This window comes from Octopus bimaculoides, chromosome 6 (assembly GCF_001194135.2).
Source record: "Octopus bimaculoides isolate UCB-OBI-ISO-001 chromosome 6, ASM119413v2, whole genome shotgun sequence".
Lineage (NCBI taxonomy): Eukaryota > Metazoa > Mollusca > Cephalopoda > Octopoda > Octopodidae > Octopus > Octopus bimaculoides.
Window position 1 is genome coordinate 9,150,834 of NC_068986.1, and position 9,891 is coordinate 9,160,724.

Here is a 9,891-nt window from a genome sequence, read left to right on the forward strand (position 1 = left end):
ACTACTATTACTAGCTTTGTTATTAAAACCCCAACCCTGAAATCTATTTTTCCCCTCCCCCTGCTACTTGCTATATAAACACGCGCGCGCACACACAACTCCTCTTTCTAATACACCTAGTTCTCCACAAATTCATTCCGTCTTTAAACTCCATTCTGTCTGGTGTTATCCAATGATGGAATCAAGTTACAATCATTACTTTAGACCACCAAGCCCCCAGAAACAGCTGTTGGAGTAGTAGAACTCTACCTCACCCCCTTTAATTCCTGATATCATTTCTATTCTAAGTCAGACTTATGTATACATTTTTTGTATTAAATGTATTTAATATATTTTGTATATCGACTTTCCTACCTTTCTTATCCTTATATTTACTACTCTACCTGCTCAAGTCTAAATCTCTTGAGCACAACAAAGTGTCTTCTGTACAGAGAATACCTGTCTCTAATCTATAAACTATATAATATTATTATTATTATTATTATTATTATTACTATTCTATTCATTTACAGCAATTAATCTAAGCTTTCAAAAGCCAAATATTAGGAGAACAATGCTGTCAATAAATGATGAATCATTATTTTGTAACATTGACAGAACCATTGCCAGGCAAGTTTTCAGCTAAACTGAATGAAGCATTCTGTTCATAATTTCACAGAACTTGTTTAGAAACTTTTTAATGGCTTATTATTCAACTTAATTTCAAGATCTCGTTAAAACTTTTCCACCAGTTACAAAATGAATACATGTTATTTTTAGATAGTTCACCTTATTAGAGGAAAACAAAACCTTGTGTCTAACAAACTAAGAATTGGAGCAAATCACTTGTGTGTGTGTAACCATAGAGCAACTGGTTTATAAATGTACAAGTGGAAATTTGAATGCTATTGCAGTTAATTAAAACCTTTGTAAACCCATCGTATTCTGTAAATCAATTAAATTGACTAATTAATGAATCTTCATTGAGAGTTTGTCTTTTAATAGTTTGAACAATATCTTTCAACTTGGTTCGTCATGATTATTATTATTATTATCTTAAGGCAGAGAGTGGCTGGCAGAATCATTAGCATGCTGGGCAAAATGCTTAGTGTCATTTCATCAGCCTTTACACTCTGGGTTCAAATTCCGCTGAGGTCAACTTTGCCTTCCATCCTTTTAGGATTGATAAATTAAGTGCCAGTCATGTACTGTGGTCAATGTAATCTACTCATCCAGCCCCACCCCACCCCCACCCCAGTGTCGGGCCTTGTGCCATTATTGGAAGGTGGTGAGCTGGCAAAATTGCTTGCAGGTTGGTCAAAATGCTTGGCAGCATTTTGTCTGTCTTTATGTTCTGAGTTCAAACGTTGCCGAGGTCAACTCAGCCTTTCATCTTTTCAGGATCAGTAAAAGACATCCCAGTCATGTACTGGGATCAAAGTAATCAACTCACCCCCTCCCTCAAAATTTCAAGCCCTGTCCCCATAGTAGAAAGGGTTATCATCGCCATGTTATAATCGTTTACATTGCATGGCATCCAAACCAGTCGTTTCCAAAGTAACCTCGGCAAGGAATTGTTCTTCTTCCTTAAACGTCAGACTCCGATGCTCATCGACAAGACAACTTCTTGGCAATGCCATCTTGTTATTCATAAAGCAACTCAAGAACTGTTGCAGAGAGATCTGACTCTCAATTTTTCTTTCCACATTTTAATAGGATCCCATTTCAGGCTAGAATCAAACATTGTTTCATTTGGAAATGGTATGCTTTTTTTTTTTTTTTTTTTCTTCCCTACCTGCAAATTTTTAGAGAATGATTACTTGATATTTGCTGTTTCATATCTATGGAGGAGGAGGAGGAGGAGGTGTCTCCTCTTCTGGAGTCTCTAGACATATTTAAGTTTGTAATAGCAAAACCTTTTGAGAGAATTTTTTTTTCTTTTTCTGTCCCATATTTCAAAATTTTGTCTGTTCCAGCTGATGGTGCCAATGCTGTATGTCGGAACTAATATGAGACTATTGGTTATGCTAATCTCCTCTTTTAGAAAGTCAACAATGTCTAAAGAACTAAATGTCTTCATTAATTGTATTCTTTGACAAGGACTAGTTCCATGCCATTGTTACTCAGTACCACATCTCTCTCGTCAGTGCTGATATTTTAGTAATAGACCTTTCTCATCAACAAAGTCTTTTCTGACAATCTCCTAGTCCAATTCAATATTTTCAATGTTACCCATCTTCAATATTCTCTTGGGACAATTGTTAAAGCTGACATTCAGTTCTTATGAAGGACTAGTTCTTTTACCACCATCTTCATCTGTTTGTTCATCCATATTCCAAGTAATTAGTTAAGAAGCTGCTCATTCGTGACCTATAAAGGTGTTGATACTTGATTGCAATGAGTGCTGGACAAAAACAGCAGGGAAATCAAGAAATCTGCACAGAAGCTTCAATATCATGTTGGTTCGATTGTCCAGATTTTTTTTTTACCTCCAAATTGTGGTGCAACATTCACTTTGTAACAGTTTAACTTTATCGTTATTATTATTAAGGCAACGAGCTAGCAGAATCGTTAGCACGCCGAGCTAAGTGGTGTTTCATCTGTCGCTATGTTCTGAGTTCAACTTCAGCTGAGGTCGACTTTGCCTTTCATCCTTTCGGTGTTATTAAATTAAGTACCAGTTGTGTACTGGAGTCATTTCTAATTGACTAGTCCCCTCTCCTCCAAATTTCAAGGCCTTGTGTCTTCAGTAGACAGGATTATTATCATTACCAAGGCAGCAAAACCTGCAGAATCGTTAGAATGCCAGGCACAATGCTTAGCAATATTTCATCTTTCTTTACAATTTGAATTCAAATTCTGTAAAGGTCAGCTTTGCTTTTTGTCCTTTCAGGTTTGATAAAAAAATAAATACCAGCTGGGCGCTGGAGTCAGTGTAACTGACTACCCCCACTGAAGTTGCTGGCCCTGTGCCAAAATTTGAAACTATTACTATCGTTACATTCTCACCTGCCCTTCAGGATTACGATGTGTAATTTTTTATGTTGACAAAGCAACAAGACAGAATTTTTCCAGCTATTTTCCATAACACTGTTATTCCTTTGTAGCCAATGTAGAATATCTATTTTAGAGCAATTATTGATAATGTAATATTTGGAAAAGTTGGCAGCCATATTGGTCATCCTTATTGTCTGTATCATGAAGATTAGTGATGGTGCTTCCAATTTAATAATAACCATTTCTTCTTGGTCTTCCAGTGTGGCATTCATGGAGTGTTCCAGTAAGATTTTAAAGAGTTGTTGGTGAAAGCAAATCATCCTTGTTGAATTTCAACTGTTGTGTTGTAATGGACCAATGACCAGGGACTGCCCTTACAGCGCTGCTATCACCAATATTTCCGCTGTCTCAGACACTGTTGTATTTCTTTGTGCTTGCCTGTGAGATGGTTTTGTGATGCTCTGTGAAAATATTTCTTCCAGTCCATGAAAACATGCTAAATGTTGGTGTCATTGGTAATCCTTGGACAAGATTCTTGGATGCACAATATCTGCCTTCTGGCAGAAACGTCAGCACGCCGGGCAAAATGCTTAGCGGTATTTCGTCTGTCTTTACATTCTGAGTTCAAATTCTGCCATGGTTGACTTTGCCTTTCATCCTTTCGGGGTCGATAAATTAAGTACCAGTTGTGTACTGGGGTCAATCTATTCGACTTGCCCCCCCCCCCTCCTCCAAAATTTCAGGCCTTGTACCTACAGTAGCAAAGAATATCTGCCTTCTGGTGGTCTGGTTCCTGACACAGCTTGCCTGTTTGTTCTGTGGTATTTGCCATTCTGTTCACTTTCACTGACCAACATAACCAGAATGGTACGGTTAATATGGCATTCTGTTACAGCTCAAAGTTTCCTTTCTTAGGAATCATGGCAAACCAGGACTTTGTCTTTGATGTGAATTATTTTTGATATTTACTAAATGTTGTTGGTTGTGAGAACTGATCATGGCTTCTTTCCTCTTAACTGGAATAATATTGATACCAGTTAATTTCAGCTTTTTCAGAGATTTTACCATTGTTGTAACCACCTTGTTCAAGACTGGATTACTCTTGTCTTCAAAATCAGTGTCAGGACCGAGAAGTGTCTTGTGACTTCCTGATTATAGCTTCAAATAGAACTTAGCTTACCATTCCAGAAGTGCATAGCTAACATATCGGCAAACACTCATCAGGTTAGGCAATTGTTTCTACACTGGCTTAAAACATGTCTTCCACACCACTTTTTATTGAATTATGAACTCCTTTTTTCTGGATGGATAGGAAAAGTTTGATTCTTCATGTATTATCTTTCTCTCCTGTGAAATGTCCTTTGAACATGTCATGTATTTCTAAAATTTCAAGATCTTGTTAAAACTTTCCCACCAGTTTCAAAATGAATCCATGTTATTTTTAGATAGTTCACTTTGTGTCTAACAAACTGAGAATTGGAGCAAATCACGTGTGTGTGTGTGTGTGTGTGTGCGTGTGTGTGTGCGTGTGTGTGTGCGTGTGCGTGTGCGTGTGTGTGTGTGTGCGCGTGCGTGTGTGCGTGTGTGTGTGCGTGCGTGCGCGCGCGCGCGTGTAACCATAGAGCAACTGATTTATAAATGTACAAGTGGAAATTTGAATGTTATTGCAGTTAATTAAAAGCTTTGTAAACCCATCATATTCTGTAAATCAATTAAATTGACTAATTAATGAATCTTCATTGAGGGTTTGTCTTTTAATAGTTTGAACAATATCTTTCAACTTGGTTCGTCATTATTATTATTATTATTATCTTAAGGCAGAGAGAGGCTGGCAGAATCATTAGCATACTGGGCAAAATGCTTAGTGGTAACATTCAGTATCTCCTGAGTTCTCAAGATTTCTTAAAACAATCTAATTAGTAATTAGTTTGTATTTAATATTCGCCCTTTTATTTTTGTCAATGTAGAGTTTTGTTAGCTGAAGGATACCCAGTTCATTCTTGTCACGGTTGACTGCCTTTCATTTTCTGTCAGTTTCAACATGTCATCGTTGCTGTCCCTATCAAATGAAAATTCAAAATGGAACAAGAATGAAAGACGGAAAGCCTCCCGTCAGCCATGAGATCCAGATTACAGACTTTAAATGCACCAAAACTACACTTGTAATCTGGGTCTCTATGGCTGACAAGGATTTCCATCTATTTTTGCCTTTTAGTCTTTCTCCATCTAATCGTTTCCAATGTTCCGCTTTGATTTTTTTTTTTTTCTTTTGAAGTTTGTAGCCCTCACACCATCTCAACATTTTCGCATATATGTGTGCTAGTGTGGCTGTGTCGTAAGGAGTTTGCTTCCCAACCATATGGCTCTGAGTTCAGTCCCACTGTGTGGCATCTTGGGCAAGTGTCTTCTATGACATCCTGGGGCTGACCAAAGCTTTGTAAGTGGATTTGATAGACAAATTGAAAGTGTGTGTGTGTGTGTGTATTCATGAGGAAGCTCAGCAGGATTTTCTTCTTTATATTCCAAATAAAAAATTCTCTCAAAATTCTAGTTTGCTTTATTTGAGATCCTTGTGTAAGAGTGACCTGTACATTACATCAAATTATAAAAGAAAATCATGCAAAATGGAAATGCTCCTCTCCAAATTGCAGCCAAAAGTTGAAAATGGGAGCTCCAGTTCTTGCTACCCAACCAAATATAATCGAAACCTATTAAGTGGTGGCACTACTGTTCCAAGACACTGCTATTTCTTCTGTTGGTCAATATGTCCATGTTGATGACTCCTTCCATCCAGGCTGTAGTTGCAGTATTCAAAGACAGCAGCTGTTGCAATATAATATTTGTGTTAGTGAAAGACATGGAAATGCCACTACGACTGTTTTGTTGTGTTGCTGATAATTAAAAATGGTTTGTTTGATTAATTGTGAAGTGTAATGAAAATTAAAATTTCTTTAAATTCTTGATTTTGTTGTTATGATATTTATGATTGAAATCTACAATTAAAAATATTCATTTGAACTCTAAAAATATTTGGCTTTTCTTAACAAAGACTAAAAAAAAAATAACAGCCAAGTCTAAAATGAATAATTAAAAATGTATTTTTTAAAATATTTAAACAGATGTACCTGTTAAAACCTGTCATAACAAAAATTAGAGCCAGTTTCTTGCTGGGGAAATGGAAAAGGTATGGAATTTTTAGAAAAGCACTTTTGTTTTTTTATTGAAACCCCGATAGGCATAGGAGTGGCTGTGTGGTAAGTAGCTTGCTTAACAACCACATGGTTCCGGGTTCAGTCCCACTGCGTGGCACCTTGGGCAAGTGTCTTCTACTATAGCCTCAGGCCGACCAAAGCCTAGTGAGTGGATTTGGTAGACGGAAACTGAAAGAAGCCCGTCGTATGTATGTATATATATATATGTATGTGTTCCCCCCCCAACATCGCTTGACAACCTATGCTGGTGTGTTTACGTCCCCGTAACTTAGCGACCGATAGAATAAGTACTCGGCCTACAAAGAATAAGTCCTGGGGTCGATTTGCTCGACTAAAGGCGGTGCTCCAGCATGGCCACAGTCAAATGACTGAAAGAAGTAAAAGCATAAAGCTAATTCTTAAAGGTTGTAACTTTGTGATACTTAACCCGATTCTTGTGTAAAATAAAGGGACATCTGAGCAATGCCAGCAGGAATCTATTCCATCATAGTTTCTTACATTCCTCTTTTGAATGAGAGCCAGATATTTATTCACATACACAAGCTGATATCGATCAGAAGTTGTACAGAAGTTGTACTGAGTGTACTATTTCTGAAGTTGATCCTTTCCTGACAAATAGAAGTTATCTCCCTTCCATCCTGGTAGTCAGTAGTTTTCCGAGGTTATCTCCTCCTGTTCAAACACTCGCCAAGAATAGATCTTCTGTATTTTTTTCCTAGCAGACTGTCAGCGAGAACTATTACAGTAAATATTGCAGTATAGAATTTCCTTCAGAAATGTTTATTCTCCATAAAAAAAGAAAGACGTTTAGGATTAACCATTAATTACTCCTTTTTTTTAAAGCTGATATTCTGTGTGCTATAAGTGAGTATGTATATATGTATGCATGTGTTTATACGTATTACCAGTCTGTATGCAGCTGTCCGTCCTCTTGAATTATTGAATTTCTGGATTCGATTTTGCTTTGTTTTTATACATTTACTTTATTCAGATTTATTTCGACTGGTTAATAAAAAAAAATTATCAATTTACAATTACTTCATTAACCTGTAAACGCCTCCCCGCACCTTTTTGTTTCTTCTTCTTCTTCTCATAAGACATGTATTTAGATAGATTTTATTTTTTAAAACTACGTCCAGAATTGTAAACATTTCAAAGCCAAAGTTACTATTTGATAAAATGTTTGTGGATACAAGTCTAAATTTATTGTCTTGACTTGGCAAATGATTGACTAAAATTTGGAGAAACCGATTTTTAAGCTTCAATTCAGTCTTCCTCAAGTAGATATTTTAAAGTTTTTAGTATAAAAATTGTAAATCGAGAAGGAAAAAAATATATATAATAAAGAATTTCAAATTAAAACTGCTCCATTTGTTTGTTGGTTTTTATCTGAAAACTAGCTGAGGGCAGGTGGTCCTGCTGTGGGCTGAAGAAGTTGACTTCCTAATCACAAGGTTTCAGGTTCAGTCCCACAGGGCAACCAAAACCTTGTGAGTGGACTTGGTAGATGGAAACTGATAGAAAGCCCATTAAATATGGGTGCCAGTGTCTCCTTATTTTGACATTGTGCGATAGTTGTAAATGAGTGTCACTCTCATACAAGCAGTGTCATTTGTTGCCAATATTCTGTGGAAAACTTGTCTGACGGTGGGGAAAGATTACTTGGAATAAACAATCCTGTCTGACCAATGCAAGCATAGAAATGTGGATGTTGAAAAATGATGATTCTACATGTCTTATGTACCAAACATTACCCACCAAATGTAGGAATATATGCACATACACACACCATTGATTGCAATACCTGTGTAGGTAAATGGAAACTAATAAAAGTATAAATAGATGTATGAATAACCACTGTTTGGAATCACTCCAAATACACATCACTGGGAATTTAAAGATAAATATTGTATGACCATACCTTGTTATACTAATGTGGCTGTGAATAAAGGCTGCCAGGAGTCCAACCCATACCAGCCTGGAAAAACAGACGTTAAATGGTGATGATGGTGATGACTGCACGATTTAAATAAAGGGAGAAAAATCCGTATTCACTTAATCCAAAAGAATGCAGCAATAGACTACGATTTGTCTGTTTAGATCCTGTTTTCAAACCACCAACCTCGATGCTCCCTCTTTCTCGCTCTCTCTCCTTTTGAGTATTCCAAAGAAACAAGGAAAGACTCCAACTATGTCTTTCTCCATGTCTTTTCGTAACAGACAACAGGATGTCATTTGAGATGCGTATGCATGTGTATCTCAGGCTGACCAAAGCCTTGGGAGTGAATTTGGTGGCAGAAACTGAAAAAAGCCCATCGTATATATGCGTGTGGGTGTTTGCCCCGCCCCACCACCACCACTGCTTGACAGCCGGTGTTGGTGTGCTTACATCCCCATAAAATAGACCAACAGAATAATTCCCAAGGTAATGCCCCAGCATGGCCACAGTCTAAAGAGGTAAAAGATAATATACACACACACGTTTCATCCTTGTGGTTGCTTGGAAGTTTGAAATGTAAATTGGATGCTTAAACCGACTGGATCATCAGAGAAACCCTTTATGGCAACAAGAGAAGTGATGTGGGAAGTTGGGGAAATGACAAAGCATTTTCTAAGTATTTTGAAAGAGAAGAAAGAAAGAATGAAAGCATAAGACAGACACAGAAAGAAAGGGGGAGAGAGAGAAACAAGACAAGAAGAAAAGAAAGACCGAACGAGTCAACCATGAAAGGAATAAAAAAGTAAACATTTTAAAGATTAGGATGAAAAATAAATGGAACAAGAACACTCAGAGAGCACCAAACCTCTGCCAAGGCAACACCAATGTCCTCTCAATGATTTAGCAAGAGATAATTTTTAAAACGAGAATATCTGAAATAAATTCGACTGCTCTCACAGACGAGAATACTAAATATGAACCTGACCGCTCTCAAAAATTAAGTAAAAAGCAGGAAAAATAATCCAGAATTCTTGTCTAGTACCAGATCGATCCCAAAATCTAATCAGTTTGTGCCAGTCATGAGGCCAAACATCCCTGAAAGTTTCATCCGAATCCATCCAGCGGTTCTTGAGATATCTTGTCCAGTGACAAACAAACAAACACAACTGAAAACAATACCCCCGCCTTCGCTAGGCGGAGATAATAATAAAATGAAGGCAAATTAAAAAAAGGAATACTTTGCAAGAGAGTTTAGTAGTTTGTCGTCTGTAGCTAAAATAGTTGAATGATATAATCATGCAAGAAGTGTTATAGAGTAATCTCCCTTTAGTAAGGTTCTCCGAAGATTATATTTCATGAGAAGTAATTCTTAATTAATCAAGAAGCTTCGCATTTCTCTTGGAAGTTTCTAGAATGTCTAGCGTTCCATTAATAAAATCAGTTTGCTTGCCCTGCTCTTTGCTTCTTTGTCGATTAGACTCAGAGCCATTCACGTCGTTGGTATGTCTATCTATTCCTCTATGCCACATTACTAAAAACCACTATTTAGCTGTTACTCTTTTACTTGTTTAAGTCATTTGACTGCGGCCATGCTGGAGCACCACCTTTAGTCGAGCAAATCGACTCCGGGACTTATTCTTTGGATACCTAGTACTTATTCTATCGGTCTCTTTTGCCGAACCGCTAAGTTACGGGGACCTAAACACACAAGCATCGGTTGTCAAGCGATGTTGGTGGGGGCAAACAGAGACACAGACATATACA

General features: G+C 37.3%; 1 protein-coding gene across 1 annotated transcript in view; it reads left to right on the forward strand.

Annotated features, from left to right (window-relative positions):
- LOC106873555 (heme transporter hrg1-A) overlaps positions 1-5,939 on the forward strand; it is a 38,674-nt gene extending 32,735 nt beyond the window's left edge. The window contains exon 4 of the transcript XR_008264353.1: positions 3,237-5,939. The gene's annotated coding sequence lies outside the window, so the exon portion shown is untranslated. The remainder of the gene's footprint in view (positions 1-3,236) is intronic.
- Positions 5,940-9,891: the final 3,952 nt, after the last annotated feature.